Below are 19,472 nucleotides of genomic sequence, written 5' to 3'. Positions count from 1 at the left end.
TCTGTGGCACTGTTCTTTCTTGACATTTTATTCATCTCTGTCTGTATCCTGGCCGTGAGATGGGGGATGCTCTCCTCACTGGAGTATCTGGTTTTGAACCTTGGATCCACGAACGATGCCATGTCCAGCAGGTCTTCTGTGAACTGATCCCATTTGGCATTCAGGTACTGGAGAACCTTCGATTTGATGGATTGGGTAAGCTTGGTGTCCTCTTCATCTCGAATCAGAATTTGAGTGTTCAGAAGATGAAGGACTGGCTTTACAGAAGATACACTGACGTAGCTCTCTCCCGAAAGGGCATCGGTGAAGTCCTTCAGTGGAGATAGGGCCTTGTTGATGGATTCAAGGACGTCAATGTCATGCCATGTCGGCACCAAGTGCCTGTTGTTCTTGTCGGTGGAGAGAATATGAGCCACCGCCTTCTGCTGCTCCAGCACCCTTTCAATCATGTGCTGCTTAGACCCCCATCTGGTTTGGCATTCTGTGACAAGTGCATGCTCTGGAAGGTTGAGCTCCTTCTGTGCTTCTGTCAAAGCTCTCCTCTTCTTCCAGCTGTGAGAAAAGTGGCCCACTAACTTTTTGCATAACTTTGTAGCCTTGTCAATGTGCTTATCATCTTTCATTGCATTTTCAACAGCATTGTGCAACAGGTACCCGAAGCATTGTAACCTCTGCCATTTCTTGAGTTCCGTAGCCTTCTTCACATTGCTCCCGTTGTCAGTCGTTATAGCCACCTGATGCTGCGGATGCAACCCCCATGAATCCAGGGCATCGATTAGGTCGGAGATGTTTTGTCCCGTGCGGTCCTCTGGGAAGTAGGAAGTCTGCAGGCATTTGCTGACAAGTTCATATTCGGGCGTTATATAATGCAGTGAGACTTATGTAGGGCTCTGTTGTACGGCTGGACCACAGGTCCGTCGTTGAGGAAAAATATTCAATTTGTCCGGTTTGAAACTGTGCCTGCGCCGCCTTTCTGCACTGTTCGTATAGCTGCGGGATAGCTACCTGTGTGAAATAAGTGCGGGATAGGATTTTGTATCTTTTGTCCAGTTCATTCAAAAGCTTCTTGAATCCTTTTTCAGAATCAGAATGGGTTTTTATTTGCCATGAAAGTTTGCACAGACAAGGAATTTACTTTGGCCGAAAGATACCGACTGAGGCAGCCATTATCGGCGCCCCCTTGAAATTTCAGCAGAAACATGAGGAGAGGAGAGAAAAAGTCAACCCCCAGACTATGCTCCTAGAGGAGTACAGTGTGGGAACAGGAAAAAACACCTCAGCACATAGGCACATACATTGTACAACATTACAGAACTCATGACATGCATATCTGTAGTAGGTGAAAGTTAGTGTATGAGTAGGCCTGGGCTGACGCCTTCGCCTAGGCCATAATCAGTCAGATTCACAGTTCGCAGATTGTATTGCCATGGAGACATCCTTGGTCGTGACCCAGACAGAGGCCGCAATCCACAGGTGTCTGTGGGAGGGGGGAAGGGAAGAGACTACAAGAGAGTCTCACAAAGTTTCTATTGTATAAATAGGCATCATGTCTTTGGCCAAATAGAATGTTACTGCATTTGTGATTGTGTTATGTCTATTGGAGTTTGTGTCGTACTTCGTACCACTAGCAAAAGCACTCGCTAGCGATGTTTGCTTTGCTACATCTGGCTTATTAACTGTGGCCGATTTTTTATGTGATATTACTGTGCACTTATCGTACAGTATCTTGTGGTGGTTTTTGATGTGAGAAAACAGGTTTGTTGTATTGCCTCTTATGCGCTGTACCACCACACGGCATGTTCTACATAGTGCATTAGCCTGAGCCACATCTGTTGGCTTAAAGCCAAAGAACTTCCACGCTGGCGAGGAGGCATTATTTTTGGAAACTAATGTTTCCTCTTCAATCGCTACAATTTCGTCGTCTCCCTGAGCCACACTCATCTTCTTACTTTTCAGTTTCTTCGATTTGCAGTTCGCACTCTCTCTTTCTGTCCTTTCGCTTCTCGCTTATTTCGCTGTCTATGTCCCTCTTCACTCACGCTGTCGACGTGTGCATTTGTGACAGGGCAACTGACCAATGAAATACGCGTGCCCTGAATTGATCACAAAATGCAGCCCCCGGCGCATCTCTCCACAAAATAAACAGAATATTGCATACTTTTCGGGACATTTTCGATATTGATATTGCACAACGTGATATTGCAAAAACGATATTGAGTCGATATATCGTGCACCCCTAATGAAAATATTGGTTAGGTTGATTGCAGTGAAACACAATGTAAAAAATACAAATAATAATAATAAATATAGCAGGCAGCAATGGCGGGTTCCTCCTCAACATTGCAAACTATTTCAAAATTGACATGATACAGACATGTATTTCATACATGTACACAACATTTCAAGACAATTGGAGCAATGGATGATTTAAGTCATTTTTGGAAATTCTTCACAAATTGTCACTGTAGAGAAAAATCCATGCTGCCGACATTATGGGTTCTTGAGACTTTTTTGTTCCCCATGAGCAATAAGGCATGCGTACCAACTTTCAGACATCTTGGCCTGACTGGGTGACAATGGCACCCTTTTGAAAGTGACAACTTTGAAGCGTGTTCTGTAAGGCCACATGTGCTTTGGTCAGGCCCATCATGCAGAGATCCATTCTTTAAAAGCTTTGACTCAGGACTGGGAATGACATCACACCTGAGTTCAGGGTTGCCAAGTTCGGCAAAAATTTCCAGCCCAACGAGTGCTCAAAACCAGCACAAAATGGCTGACAACTAGCCCAATATTTTTTGGGTGTACAACGGAGGAGTTACCACATTTATCCAATAGATGCCTCCATAGTTAAAATGTAAAAATGACTGGTGGATTTATATTTTCCTTGTTTTCTGCTATCCTCACGTTTCATTGGTAAACAACAAATTATTTAATGCAGCATCCTATCACCACCAAACAGAGACACGGAGCAACATTAACTTTATGAAAGTGAGGATACACTTTACTAAAGGAAGTGTGTAGGTTATGAACCACTACTCTAGCCACACACTTTCCCCATCCATGCTGTTTCCCTCTCTCCCAGCACAGGTCACACCAAGGCAGAAATGCGGCGGCCGCATGAGGTTTAGAAGTAGCCCAAAAACATGCCACACGTGATCAATACATTTGAACCTGTTTTTAAAGTTCCCCGAAACTGGTTTGAAAACCAGGAATATAGGAACTCTTCCTGAGTGGATCTCTTTCTAGAATATCAGTCAGTGCACTGTTGACAAAGAGTCATGTGGGCAACTGGGCTAGGGCAGAGCCCATGAACAGCTGCTTGTGAGAGTGACTTGTGCAGGTACAGCAGGCTTACTATACATTGTCAAGGTGAGACTCTGGTCCAATTAAACTACACAACGTGCACAATCAGGGTGACCAACAGGATTATCTTAACTAACAAACAATAACATTATTTAACTGAACGAACACAACAACTGAAATCCCTTCCACGGCTTATGTAACCAAACTATTTTCCACAACTCTTTTCGTTTTTTGGCATGCCACACTGCATGCTGGGTTTTTACGTTCATGACATGATGGCAAATATTACATTATGTTAAGCGTGAGCATAGATTGTTGACATGTCTATCTGAAACAAAGACGAAGATTAATACTTGAACTGATAACCACAATAAGAAATGATAGAAATATGATTAGTCTTGCCTTCAGAAGCTTTTGTTAAACACACCCATTATTATTTGTTTTAATCGTGTCATCAAGCCAGACTGCTTTTGTGGGACAATGAAGGTCCTCAGTGACTGTTTCACCCCCACTTATATCTGATGGAAATGTCTTGTATATAGGCCTAGTTCTGTTAATATGCCCCTTTCAAAGTCAAATGTTAAATAAAGTATATTTTAGACACACTTCTCAAGCTTTTATTTATTACATTATTTCCAAGTCTTGTTAGATCACGTTATATCCATTAATAGGCGTTTTGTTTTGTAGAACATATAAAACATAGGCCACATTTCTACACTGATATGTAAATTGAAGGCAGTGTGAATTTCGTGGCATTTCGTTTGAAAATACAGTTGACAGTAAGCTATGGTAAGTCTGCATTATGGAAGATTTCTGTTACCAAAATAACTATTGAGCTTTCTTTGCCTGGCGAGAACAACGACGGAGCTAGGTGTTTATGTTAACAGTTTATTTAATCCGATACAATGCGTTGGAAATCATACTCAAATCACAAGAAAAAAAGCAACATATGTGATGAGTTCCGTCTAGAATAGCCCTATATTTAGCCCTATAGCCTATTTCTAACAACCAAGTGAAAGGAATACTATACAATGACAGCATACATTTAAGTTTGCATCATGTCTCTGATTCTTATCTGACTTGTACCCCATTCTGCCACTGCAATGCCTTAGTTTACACGCTCGCAACCATATAAATCTATGCTCACCACTGGCTGTCGCAAAGTATGACGTGTACAGCTAGTTGCAAGCGTGCACGACGTCTCGGAGCTTGGGAAAAAAAGAGCCACTGTTTAAAGCTAGACCGGAAGAGTCGGAAGTGGAAAGATGGCGCGGTCCAGTTTCGCGCTCTCGCTTGCCTCACTGCGCCACTGAGCACTTTTCATAGAAATGAATGGGGACGCCATCTTGGAAGACAAAAGTTGCTTCCTCTGGTTATATTAACTCTATGGTGCATCCTCATTGTTTGTAAAAACAAGACCCCATCTATATGTAAAGATAACACCCAAGCTAGCAATTTATTCAAATCTGAGTCTCAGTTTTGTATACCATATGTACTGTGTTATGGTTGTTTGAGTTAAACAACTTGCTAAATGAATGTCTGTTAAATGTAAAATCCAACTATAAATGTATAAAAGAGAGTGTTCCAATCAAATCAGATTTTTTTTTTTACCTAGATGTTTAAAAGGCTACCTCTGCCTAAACTGACATGCACCAACTCAGAGCATTGAGTTTCAACATCTTCCTAATTGCATTCACTCTTATTCCCATAGCAGGGTTTTTCCTGCATAGAGAAAATGTTGGCGTGCGCCAAAGCCGTTTTCCCGAGCGCCAAAGGCAAGAAAAAGTCTGTGATGAAAAAAAAAAAAAACTGTGTTCATCACGCGTGCAATGCATGTCAGCGAATATGTTCTCAATAGTATGTTTCAAGTAGGCTACAGCCGAACGCTCGTTCTGTTTTGATCAATAGTCATCGAGTTGCTGCCCGACACATACGACAGCGGTCTGTGATACATCCGTTTTCAATCGTTAAAATAAACATTCCTCACAAATAAATGTTTGTTTTAGGATTTATTATGACATTGCAACGCTGTATGCGAGACACTGGTAAGAACAACTATTCCACCGCTGTTTAAAGGCCATATGGCAGGTTAAACACCACTGTTGATTAATGGGTACATGAAGCACTTAAGATATGTATATCATTTAACATATCTCCAAATGGTGTCTCCTAATGGTTTTAAAGACCAGTTTTTGAAGTTTTTGTTGTTACCATTAGCATATTAGCACAATTCCATGATGACATCACGTTGGGGAGTCGTGGAGGAGAGTAGCCTCAGCCTAGTACTAGAACTATGGCGACTGACTGGGATGATGAAGAGGTGGCAAGAACTACAATATGTATGATGGCCTGCAGCCGTATAATTTCAAACCTGTTAGACGTGAGAGGGCGAATGAGGAGTTGCCGAGACCTGATGGCCGTCAAAGCCAATTAAATGCATGGTCCAAGAAGAATGAGTTGAGAGTTTGTGAAGTGTCCTGGTGAGTTGCTATCATTTAGCAATGCAGCAACGAGTGCTGTAACTAGTCTACGAATAGCAGTGCATACAAGAACGGCCCATATTTTTTTACTGTCAGTGAATAGCACCGAGTGAAAGTCAACGTTTTCTTTATATCTAGTGTTACGTGCACGCCTAGTGGCAGGGTGTTAGAGGGAGGTTCATATTCCTTTCTCGGGAGTAACTTTTAAATATGACACTTTAGTGGCCCGGCGGCCTTGCACATGGTGGTGCAAGGCCGGTGGTGGTGGTGTCCTGATTGGGGCCCAGGTCATCAAGGGGAGGGGTTTAGCCTTTTGAACTCCCGGATAGCGGAAGGATGGGAGAGCTTCAGAGTCGGTTTGAGCACAGATGTAACCATCGATGTCGACCGGTTGTCTTCAGGGTTTTCTGTTTCCCATCTGCTGCCTATCCCTCTTTCTTTGTGTAAGCGTCGTGCTTAATGTACCGATATCTATATACCAACCGATCAACTAACAACCGTGAACGAGCTGTTCGCCGAACTGAACGGCGGCTTGGGCTGTCCCAGAGACCGGGGTGGGAGTCTACCTGGCTGGGGTGAGTGTTACAGTTTCTCGTTCCCAGTTTTCACCTGTCGGGGCCCGCCGCTGTTAGCCCTAGCATTGGGGACAGTCGACTAATATTCCCCCTAGACAACCACGACCGTAACACTAGTAACAGTGATCATTCAGGGCCTGACATTAACTTTTTGAGGCACTTGTCCTTTGGACAAGTAGCCTACATTTACGTTTCACTTTTCCATGCACTAAAGTCACGTCCGGGTAAAGATTGTGCCTTTGACCAACGAAGATGAGCTGTAATATTATACAAATGATTTCTGCAGAATGAAACACTTTCTGTTATGTACTGTATTGCAGCTTCGTCCCAAGATATCTACAGACTGTGCAGCTAATTTAATGCTCAACACTTGAACAGGGAGTCTTATTAGTTGAAAGAGGAATTAATTACTGTGTCGTCTCAGTTACACTATCAGGGCTTTGAAATACTGTGACCTGCTTAAGTAGGCAAATGGCTAGTAGAACATAACATTTCATAATAATTTCAGTCAATCAAACGGCTGCAAGACTGACGTGAAGTGTTATGTATAACACTTCACTGGGTCTTGCATACAGCTAGCAAACTAACGTTAGCTAGCATCGCTAACTATATTGGCAAACTCAACTTCCGTAGGCTATCCTCATTATTTACAAGCTGGCCAGTGCAAGTAACATGACATTTTATTAGGGTTCCTCCGGTAGGAGGAAACCTATTGTTTTTGTTAGTATTCTTATTATTTTTCTCTGCTAAATGGCCCAATAACTCAAAAAGTCCTAGACCCGATTTTTTCCAATTTGGCCCAATGATCCATGTCACTCATTACTACCAGACGGCGCTATAAAACAATGGGGAACAAAAAAGCCTCAAGAACCCATAAGGTCCGCCATGATAGTTTTTGCTGTACTGTCCAAATTTGGTACAACCTTCAAAACCCTTCTCCTCATGAACCATAGATCCAATCGAAATTTGTAATAGATGTGTAGAATGCATGTCTTTATATTCATATATGCCACTTACGTCACTTCCAAACAGACCGCCGCCATATGCACTACCGATCTCGCCCAGTATGGCCGCCCACACTGCCGATTTCAATGAGAAAGTGAGACAGAGATATGTCGGAAAAAAATCAATTTGAAGCTCCGATCCTTAGCCTATTTGTTACCCGCAGTTTTCTTTGGTTCCTTATTATCTGCCCCAGGCTTGTCCCAATTGGCTTTCCATGACAGAGCTAGCTATAAACACTTACCTTGTACATAACCCTCCCCATACAGTGGGGATTGCTTGAAGGCTTTCAAGAGTACGGATGTCTATCAGTATGCTGTGGCTGGATGGGTGAATGACGTGAAAGTGCGGCACATGGCCACCAAGGACTTCTATTTAATCATGGGAAAGTTATTTATTATTTGAAATAAATCAAATGTATGTTTTTGGTCGTAGTTTACTCTGACTAGGTAGCGAGTTGTTAGCTAAGTGGCTAAGAGCTAGCTAGCACTCATCTTAGTGCCACGGCTAGCTGTCATTAATCTTGACAATGTTCTTTAATGTCAGATGCAGGGCTTGAAATTTTGAGGCACTTACGTTCTATGCACAAAAGTAATTTGTCCGAAACCTTTAAATAGCCTGACCTAGTGAAACGGTCAAAACTAGCCTGGCTAACGGAGGTCGCTTTCTCAGGCAAATGACGAATGAAACAGGCTCGGTTAAAAAAATCCAATATTCTGGCTATCTTCGGTAGGCTCGTATCTACCAAAAGCAGTCCTCCCTGACGTTTGTGGTGTAGAATGGAGTGAAATACAACATTGTGAACACTGCCATTGAGCACCTCAGTCTGACTCTGAGGCTAACGTCAAAACCGGGGGACCAAGGCATGGCTGCCGCCTACTTCTATGCGGGCGACGCATTCTCACTCAAATTGCAAGACTTTCGTGACCCAAATCAAAATTCTGATGCGACAGATCAATGGGGAATCGCGTTCTCTCTTAAAGGCTGTCCTCCTCGACCTGAGCAGAATTCACCGAGATGAACTTCACCGAAACAGAGGGAAAAAGCAGGCATATTGCAGGCATTTCTAAGGCCGAGTAGGTAGGTAAGATGGCGGCGCAAAGCTACAGTGACGTCATGTGAATCAAATCAATAGGGTGCCATGGAATAAGAAATGTCCACATTGCCTCAATATCTTGTGTCAATAAATCAAATATAATTTTGACTGATGGTTTTGCAAACATAGCAGGGTTCAAGATGACGTTACTCTGAAGTACCATAAACAATTTCACCTTGGTATGTCAATATATGATTGAATTCAATTGAATTCAATCATATATTGACGCGCGCGCGCTCCAAATTCTCAGACTCATCCTGCCCCATGACACTAAGGTGACCACCTGTCCGGCTTTGCGTTGTGTCGCACAGCATTTTCACCCCTTGTCCCGCACGTCACATATTGAAAATGCTGTGCGATACAGTGCAAAACGGGACAGATGGTCACCCTACTTGACACAAGCGCAAGCTTGGCGAGACACACACACATGCACCCTCGGTTTTTAGCTCCTGTTCCATTTCTCTTCCAATCGTAGCTCGCGATCTAAATTCTTTTTCAGCGGCCATTATTGTTTTGACCTGGAATCGAATGATAGCGGTGTTGGAGGCAGCCACGTTCGGTAAGTCATGTCACCAATTTTTACACATTTTAAGCTAGAATCAATGATTGGCTTCGTGAAAGTACACTACTCTTGAATTATGGTGGTTTAGCAAGTTGTTTAACTCAAGGTTTGAGCACTTTTAGACCTTTACTTCCGTCACTTCCGTCTGAAGTGATGGAAAACCGAAATCGAAAAGTTGCTAGCTTTTTTCCTCTGTGTTTATAATTAGTGAATCCTTTTGCATCTCGGCAAATTCTTCAAAAAGGTTGTGGAGGGCTAGCCTGGTCCTAACCAGACTCTCGTACATTTCATTTGTACAGAGAGTCTGGCCTCGCTCCATTGACAAGCGTTGACTTCCTTGTAGGCGGGTACTCTGTTGAAGTTTAAAACTATTGGATCTGCCCAGAGCCACTCTGATCTGCCATAACCAGTCGCTAGCGTTCGCCTTAGCCAATTCCTTCACCACTACTGTAACAGAGCTAGCTGCCGTAGCTGGACAATCAAACTGTTCCCGAACCCAGTGGGGAAGAGGGCCACAACATCAAGGCCACCAACAAAACTCAGCAAAACTTGTTCTTGCTCTGGCTTTAGCTTATGGATATTCGGCAGCGTTGCCACAACGGACCGAATGGCTTCGCTCGCATCTTTCTCCGCCGCCATTACGGAACTACAACAAAAACTAGCGCACGACAGCCACTCCCTCTGTTCGCTGATTGGCCGGTAGAAAATTTACCGGAGACATCTGACTTACTTACCTCATGGCCAGACCTAGTACAGAAGCAAAATCAAAATTCAGCGGAAGTACATAGGAGGGCAGAGCCAGGCTAGTGGAGGGCAGCCTTTAGGGGAAAAAGCGATTCCCCACAGACCTGTCGGCTCAGAAATTTGATTTGTGTCGTGAAAGTCTTTGTAATAAGCCTATGCGCCAGGGAGACCGCATAGTTCATAAGTTCACAATTTTACAGTTCGGTCAATTCTACACCAACCACCAAGTCGAGCAGGGCAGCCTTCAAGGGATGTGGGAATTGTGCTTTTAGCCAGATGCTCCGATTATTTTTGTGTTTTGTGGACTTGCAATTGGAGTGAGACTGCGTCCCGGGGGTACATTGTTTTGTGACGTTAGCCTCAGAGTCAGACTCGGCTCGGCCACTGGCAGTGTGTAAACAATTTTGTATTTCTACTCCAAAAACGTCAGGGAGAACTGCTTTTTGTAGACAAGAGCCTGCTTAAGATAGCCAGTATATCTGATTTTTCAAGGCGAGCCTGTTTAATTCGTCATATGCCCTGAGAAAGCGACCTAAGTTAGCCAGGCTAGTTTTGCCAATTTCAGTAAGTCAGGCTATTTAAAGGTCTGTGACAGTCAGAATCACTGTTTACAGGCAAAGGTCGAGCTGGTCTTTGGTCAGATGTGTATATATTGACCAGTTTAGAGCTAAATACTCTTGCCAGAGCCTGGAATCGAACCTGTGTTTTGAGTGACTTTGCATGAGTCTCCATCAGGTCAACACATTTGGATTCAAGTTCAAGTAATGCCACTGCATTTCACAGTCAACTGTAGTTTATATCAAGTGTAGATTGAAAAAGCTTCATTTTTCACAACTGACATGGACTCTTCACTTTTACAGGTCTGGAGGGTCATGCAGAGGCCTGCTCAACAGAGTTCAACAGAGGATGCTGAGAGCAACAACAGAGGATGCTGAGCGTAACAGAGGATGCAACAGAGGATGGCTGAGAGCAACATAGACCCCTTGCTGGACTACCCCTCTCTAGCTGGACAGCTTCTCTTCAGTCCTGACCCCAGGACAGCTTCATCCAGCTGGCTTGCCCTGCCTGCCTGCCTGCCTGCCTGCAGGCCCTGCTTGCCCCTGCCTGCCAGCCCTCCAGAGACAGTCACCCCACAGACACAGTAGCTCTGCAGACTGCTTTTTTGAGGACATTGATGAAAAAGGACAAACCAGCATTTTTTACTTTGATGAAAGTCTAAATGTGTAATCCTTTCCATGTCCCAGTATGCCAGGCAGACTTTGAGTGTTTTAAGTGATGAAACCAGTTCAAGTGATAGACTTTTGACCTGAATCCAATGATTATTCATATGAATAAAAACCACTCAAGAGAAGTACTGCTTCTTGGATGATTTGTGCTCCACATCAGTACATCTCACACATGTGCCTTTGTTTCCATGGGATTGCTAGTTTCTGCTCCACTATTTACACCATAGTGTAATAATATATACAGTTAGGTCCATAAATATTTGGACATTGACACAATTTTCATCATTTTGGCTCTGTATACCACCACAATGGATTTGAAATGAAACAATCAAGATGTGCTTTAAGTGCAGACTTTCAGCTTTAATTTCAGGGTATTTACATCCAAATCAGGTGAACGGTGTAGGAATTACAACACATTTTATATGTGCCCCCCCCCTTTTTAAGGGACCAAAAATAATTGGACAAACTAACATAATCATAAATCTAATTGTCACTTTTAATACTTGGTTGCAAATCCTTTGCAGTCAATGACAGCCTGAAGTCTGGAACCCATAGACATCACCAGACGCTGGGTTTCGTCCCTGGTGATGCTCTGCCAGGCCTCTACTGCAACTGTCTTCAGTTCCTGCTTGTTCTTGGGGCATTTTCCCTTCAGTTTTGTCTTTAGCAAGTGAAATGCATGCTCAATTGGATTTAGGTCGGGTGATTGACTTGGCCATTGCAGAACATTCCACTTCTTTGCCTTAAAAAACTCTTTGGTTGCTTTCGCAGTATGCTTCGGGTCATTGTCCATCTGCACTGTGAAGCGCCGTCCTATGAGTTCTGAAGCATTTGGCTGAAACTGAGCAGATAATATTGCCAGAAACACTTCAGAATTCATCCTACTGCTTTTGTCAGCAGTCACATCATCGATAAATACAAGGGAACCAGTTCCATTGGCAGCCATACATGCCCACGCCATAACACTACCTCCACCATGCTTCACTGATGAGGTGGTATGCTTTGGATCATGAGCAGTTCCTTCCCTTCTCCATACTCTTCTCTTCCCATCATTCTGGTACAAGTTGATCTTGGTCTCATCTGTCCATAGGATGTTGTTCCAGAACTGTACAGGCTCTTTTAGATGTTTTTTGGCAAACTCTAATCTGGTCTTCCTGTTTTTGAGACTCACCAATGGTTTACATCTTGTGGTGAACCCTCTGTATTTACTCTGGTGAAGTCTTCTCTTAATTTTTTACTTTGACACAGATACGCCTACCTCCTGGAGAGTGTTCTTGATCTGGCCAACTGTTGTGAAGGGGTTTTTCTTCACCAGGGAAAGAATTCTTCTGTCATCCACCACAGTTGTTTTCCGTGGTCTTCCGGGTCTTTTGGTGTTGCTGAGCTCACCAGTGCGTTCTTTCTTTTTAAGAATGTACCAAACAGTTGATTGAGCCACACCTAATGTTTTTGCTATCTCTCTGATAGGTTTGTTTTGATTTTTCAGCCTAACGATGGCTTGCTTCACTGATGGTGACAGCTCTTTGGACTTCATATTGAGAGTTGACAGCAACAGATTCCAAACACAAATACCATACTTGAAATGAACTCTAGACCTTTTATCTGCTCCTTGTCAATGAAATAACGAACTCCCATGAGGGAATAACATACACCTGGCCATGGAACAGCTGAGCAGCCAATTGTCCAATTACTTTTGGTCCCTTAAAAAGGGGGGGGCCACATATAAAATGTATTGTAATTCCTACACCGTTCACCTGATTTGGATGTAAATACCCTGAAATTAAAGCTGAAAGTCTGCACTTAAAGCACATCTTGATTGTTTCATTTCAAATCCATTGTGGTGGTATACAGAGCCAAAATGATGAAAATTGTGTCAATGTCCAAATATTTATGGACCTAACTGTATTCTGTTCTATCTATAAAATAATATAATTGGGTGTGCTTTGCCTTCGGCAAGGGCACAACCTTTGTTCTCTCACATATATATTATTATTATTATTATTATTCTTTTTGCCCCCCTAAAACTCAGTCAATATTTGGCCTACATAGACAACGTAGGTGTCAAAAGTTTTGTCTTGGTAGCGATTGAGTTGCTTGTATTGGAATTTACGTTCCGTTGCATGGTTTGGGCTTAAGTTAAGTTTTTGTGGCGAAAAGTGAAGCTAACGGTGGCTAATTTGCTAGCCACAGTCACTGACGTTACTAACGTCACTACGTCATGAAAACACGCGTGACTACCTTTGGCAGAACATTCGTTTCGCATCTGTTAACTTGGGGGATAGCTAGGCTAACTATAGCTTTACTGCAAGGCAGCTGCAGAAACGCCACAAGCAAAGAGGCCAGGGTGATAACTATTTACTCATTTTACTTTGTGATATGACACACAATTGTGATGTGTAATGTACAATATAAGCTGATATTATTAAGGAAGTACATCTACTTTCGGAAACAGTAGTCTACTATTTCACTGAAATATTAGCATCATGACATTAGCCTGTGTTGCCCGGGCAACACATACTACAGTGGTCTATGATGTAGCGTTATCTGTTTTCAATCGTTAAAATAAACATTCCTCACATATACATTTTCGTTGTAGGGTTTATTCTGACATTAGTAAACGATTTGTTGGTGAAATTACCATTACCTGTGGTTTCAAACCAGTGTAGCTCACTGCAACGCTGTAGCTTACGTGAGACGCACTACAAAAACATCTACACTACACAGCTGTTTAGGAAATCAAACGGCGACAGAACATGTTCGGCACTCCCCTTACTTAAATCAAAAGTCTATCTAACTACTAACCTGAACTTCATTGCCACAGTCTAAACGTTGTCAATCTGTTCATGAAAATAATTAATTTCAGCCTAAACCGTACAACGGAACGTTAAATCCAATTCAACCAACGCAATCGCTACCAAGACGAACACAGCAGTAGTCTAGTACTGTGCCGTAGTAGTACAATTTACCGGGGCAGCTTCTCCACACAGGGCTATATCGCATTTTGCGTTGTTACTGACAATGATCGCTACCAGTGAGCTTTTTATGAATGAGCGATTTTCCACTAAATAAATGTCAAGCTTATTTACGTTTTGGGGGGCATATTTTCCGTTAGCAGATGGTACTGTTTGAATCGCGATTCCATCTTCTACTGCCGGGCAACGTCGTAGAATAATCTTCAAAGGGGGTTCTTTATTAATGAATGAATGCAATGAGTAGGCTAAATGCCTGAAAATATCATGAGAAGGGAAAAACTTAAAATGACGTTTAAGTCATAGAGATTAGGTCAATTTTTACACCGGTCTGCCCAATTTATTCGTTTTGTTTCAACGATGAGGCTGCCTCTTGCAGGGGAAATGAGAAGACATCTATTTCATTCTACACTTCACTCGTATTTTCAGTTGTAAATGAGCAGCAAAAAAAATTCTTTTAAATCTATGTTATCTTTATAAATAATAAGTATGCATTTTTATATAAAATATACAGAAATATCAGTTGTAAAAATGTCATTCAAAAACGGACCCCTGTGCAACCGACGCAAGCAAGCACACCCTACAATTTCCCCAGAAATTGTACCCTCTCTAGTTTAGGACTGCAATTATTAAATGTGTGTTATCCTTTCGCATTACACACATTTAGTCAATGTTCTTAAACTCAACCGATTATTGTCATTTTACCAAACAGTTTATATTGAACAGACATCAGTGTTTACTTGGTAAGATTACTGTATATTTCCACTTTTGATTTGTATTTCCATCGTAAGTTTGGTCTTTAATTTCATTTGGAAGTGGTATTAAATGGTCTTAAAAAGTCTTACATTTAACTTGTTTATACCTGTAGACACCCTGTGAAGCCCCCACCCCCCACTCCAGAGACAGTTGGTGACAGAGAGGTGCAGACATTAAGTTAAACATGCCTTAAGAGTAGAGTAACAAATAGAGACTAAATGTGTAAATGGATGTTGAAACTCAGTGCTCTGAGTTGGTGCATGTCAGTTTAGGCAAAGGTAGCCTTTTAAACATCTAGGTAAAAAAAAAAAAAATCAGATTTGATTGGAACTCTCTTTTATACATTTATAGTTGGATTTGACATTTAACAGACATTTAATTCATTTAGCAAGTTGTTTAACCTTTGTGTTATCTTCAGGTCGTTCTGACCCATCAGTCATTGTGACCCACCGTCGTATTGCGACAACTTTACCGCATACAAAAACAAAGTGAAGCATTTTCTGTTGGGCTGTCTCAGACCCCCCACATTGCAAAGGTTAAAAGAAAATTATTTGTTTTTGTATTGGGTAAACACAACAGAGGTTCGTTATGAACCTTTTGGTTATGTGACCCGAAGGCAGCACAAGGGTTAACTCAATTGTTTTTAGCTAGCTTGCATTACCATTCAATCGCTAACAAAACATTATCTTGCTAATCCAAGGTTCGAAAGGAGTTCCTGTTCATAACTTATATGGACAGAATTTCTAGGCACAGCCAGGGCGTTCTGTTTGGTGACCTTAGGATCAGGTCGCTGCTTTTTGCAGATGATGTGGTCCTGTTGGCTTCATCGGGCCGTGACCTTCAGCTCTCACTGGAGCGGTTCGCAACCGAATGCGAAGCGGCTGGGATGGGAATCAGCACCTCCAAATCTGAGGCCATGGTTATTGACCGGAAAAGGGTGGAGTGCAATCTCCGGGTGGGGTTTGGAGATCTTGACGCAAGCGGAGGAGTTCAAGTATCTTGGGGTCTTGTTCACGAGTGAGGGAAGAATGGAACGCAAGATCGATAGACGGATCGGTGCGGCGTCCGCAGTGATGCGGGCTCTGCATCGGTCCGTGGAAAGGCGAAGCTCTCTATTTACCAGTCGATCTACGTTCCTACCCTCACCTATGGTCACGAACTGTGGGTAGTGACCGAAAGAACGAGATTGCGAATACAAGCGGCCAAAATGAGTTTTCTCCGCAGGGTGTCCGGGCTTTCCCTTAGAGATAGGGTGAGAAGCTCGGTCATCAGGGAGGGGCTCAGAGTAGAACCGCTTCTCCTCCGCGTCGAGAGGAGCCAGTTGAGGTGGCTCGGGCATCTGATAAGGATGCCTCCTGGATGCATCCCTGGTGAGGTGTTCTGGGCACGTCCCACTGGGAAGAGACCCGGGTAATAGTTTGGTTACAACAGCCATGCGAGGGATTTCAGTTGTTGTGTTTGTTCAGTTAGATGTTTGTATTGTTATTGTTTTTTAGTTAATATAATCTTGTTGGTCACCCTGAGTGTGCATGTTGTGTAGTTTAATGGGAACAGAGAGTCGGCCACATTACCCTCACAGACTATACTTGCAAGGAGCTGGACGTGGGCTGTGCCCTAGCCCAGTTGCCTACTAGGCTATTCTAGATTGTGGATTGACTGAGATTCTGGAAAGATATCTACTCAAGAATAGTCAATATCCACGGTTTTCAAGCTATCGATGAAAAAGTTTGATAACAGTGTTACTCTGTCGTATGTTCCCGTCAAAAGCAGACAAAAGTGGATATTTTTACAGAGGCACCGACAATTTTCGAAAACAATACCTGACCAGCCACCTGGTTTGCGTGACAGCTAAGCGGATGGTTGACAATCCATCTTCCAGGCCGTTGACCATGCTGGTCAGGAATTTAAATGTAGATGCCCATCGTGTTATTGCACGACTTATAACAACGGTATATCACGTAATTAAGACGGGCCAGGCGTTCGACTCGTTCCCCCAGGCTATTGAACTGCAGCAGAAGAATGGTGTCGACTTGGGTACTCAGGGCTCTACAGTGCGAGTATTTCACTCGCATTTGTGCCTAAAAATAGGTATGTGCGAACTTGAAAAATAATTTACGAGCACAGTGCGCGAGTGATGGGCTGTTGTCAATACACGGAACAACAGCACGATGAAGTGAAGTATTCAAGTATACCATCGATTTCACATGGAAAGCAAGTGACTGAGTCGCAACTGCACGATGTGAACATGGCATGATGACGCGTGAGCGACGATTCGCAACCAATGGGCCAGAGCCATATAAAAAGAGAGTTACGACACTCTGATCTCGCCGACACGTGATCACTTGCTAGCTCTAATTAGATCTACTAACTATGCTAATAAGAGAAGACTAACTTTGTATGCCAATGAACAGCAATAACTAGAACTAATTTGACAGACTATAAACCAACGACCTTCTGGTTATGATACTCGTGCTCTCTAGCTAGCTACAGTAAAAGTGTTGCTTACGTTAGATACTAGACCTACAGTCTAGCTCTAACTGCATTTATAATCTAACAAGCTATATCTTACAATACACTTCAAGTAAAGCTGGCTATATAAAATGTGGGTGACCAGACGTCCTCTTTTACCCGGACATGTCCTCTTTTCGAGACCTAAACAATACGTCCAGCAGGGATTCCAAAATTGTCCGGGATTTTGCCTCGTCGGATATTTGTGTTTCTCTGGGTCTTTCACAAACTATTACGCCCTTACAAGTTTTGAAAATATTATCAATAATGCAGTAATTTGATCAATTTACCAGCTAACTTGCTTCGGAACACTGAACATGAATGGGGTTGAACGTTGGAAAATACAATGTTTGGGACTATAGGTCGCAAATGACACGCTTTACTGTCGCCTTCTTCGATTACAATGGATGTCTATGGAAGTGTCGCAACTCTCTTTTTATATGGCTCTGGGTCTACCTAGCTTTGACTACCAAGCCTTTTAATCCGTGGCGTGCTTACATAGTCTATAATGTCCCAGTGTTTTAAGAAAATATTATAAACTATATTCATGTTTCATAAAGTATTTGTTCTAGTTCTATCAGAGTGAAAGTCTATAGTTGTCTAACAGCATTAACTGTTAAGTCAGTGACGTTGTTAGACGTAAAACTGTACTGGGGCACAGGCCCCTATTCATATCCCTTCTTCCAAGCGTGTTGCGCACAATGCACTACTAGGCTATAGAAACTCCCCTTGCTTAACCCACTATGTAACAGTTCAGGGACACAAGTTTGATATCAGCTTTGGCAGGGACACCTATAGTTAATGCAAGCTACAATTGTTTTTAGCTTCATGTATTATTGTTTTTATGTTTTAGTAAAAATAAGATGTTCGGTAGGAATATCATTTAGAAACTTTCTTTAGTTTTGTTTTCTGTAGTTTTCTTAGCCTACCTCAAATCTGACTTGCGTGCCGAGTCCGACACCTGGACTTCTGTGTGCGTGCTGCAGTGGCTATTTGGCAAGCTCAGAAGAGCGCGCTGACATGCATTGGTTTGTGTTTACGGTTAAACTGCTTTGATTTTACAAGCGCTGATTGAGATATTGCGTAAAAAAATTTTTTTACTCAAACTTCAAGATTTACTGGGGCGCAGCAGATTTATACTGGGCACGTGCCCCTGTAAAAAGGGTCTAACGACGCCCCTGTGTTAAGTTATGTTTAATAAACAAATACAATAAAAAAACACTGTGCTCCTAAATTTCTTTGTGTGCTCCTAAATGTTTTCATTTAGGAGCACATGTACTCCTTGGTGAAAACATTAGCGTAGAGCCCTGGTACTTAGTATCATACTGATGAAGTGCTATGGAAGCTTTTATATATTAGCATTGAGGGACCAGAGGTTTCGGTTTCAGCTAGACAGAGTTGTGAAGAGATGGCTGTCAGCAGGGAAGAGAGCACGTCATGTTTGAGGTTAAAAGTCAATTGTTTTGCTGACTATTACCTTTATATTTTTTATCACTAGAAATGTGATTTCATTTTTGTTCTTTTTATATCCAGGATGTGTTTAATAAATGGTTAAACATGTTAACAGAATAACACAACTTATAAGTCTTTGGTTTTGTTGTAACAATGATAAATTACAACTTTTGGATGGGGGGCCAGTAAAAATTGTCTTGGGGTCAGTAAGTTTCAAACCCACTGGCCCAGTGCCAAAAAATGTTAGTGTTGAGCCCTGACCTTTGTCCCAAAGCTAACACTCTGTCCTTTCTATTCATAAAATATCAACAGTTGTTGTGTAGCAGAGAGAATAGAGAGACTGACTTGTAACCTTATGCTCATGAGTTCAAATCCCCATTCAACCTATTGTTGTTGGCCAAACATGAAGTAGTTTTGCTCTCTTGTTGTCCAACTCTTGACCTTCTACAATGTACATTTTTATAATATTTTGCCATTTTGCGGAACCCGCATCGCTGCTTGCAGCTATATTTTTGTTTGAGTTTAAACTTAAACATTTCTCTTCCACTTGCCATACAAGAAAATCCACTTGTCCCGGACAATCATGTCGTTAGCTGTAGTTCAGATAAGTAGACTAGTATTACCGGTAAACTTATCTAGATCTAGAAATAGAAGACATCATGCTAGCTACGGGCTAGCTATGGGCAAACTTGCCAGTCCCACCTGTAAAATCCCCCCAAGATCATCCCTAATTAAATATTTCCCCCGACATTGTAAACACATTTCCGATTAGATGTCCCACGTTTTGATGGTACTAGCA

General features: G+C 42.3%; 1 protein-coding gene across 6 annotated transcripts in view; it reads right to left on the bottom strand.

Moving 5' to 3' along the window:
* Positions 1-19,472, bottom strand: part of dlec1 (DLEC1 cilia and flagella associated protein) — a 206,508-nt gene that overhangs the window by 167,279 nt on the left and 19,757 nt on the right. The window lies entirely within an intron of this gene.

Source organism: Osmerus eperlanus, chromosome 15 (assembly GCF_963692335.1).
Source record: "Osmerus eperlanus chromosome 15, fOsmEpe2.1, whole genome shotgun sequence".
Taxonomy (NCBI): Eukaryota; Metazoa; Chordata; class Actinopteri; order Osmeriformes; family Osmeridae; genus Osmerus; species Osmerus eperlanus.
The sequence above is the reverse complement of the archived record's forward strand: the minus strand, read 5'-3'. Positions and strand labels throughout refer to the sequence as shown.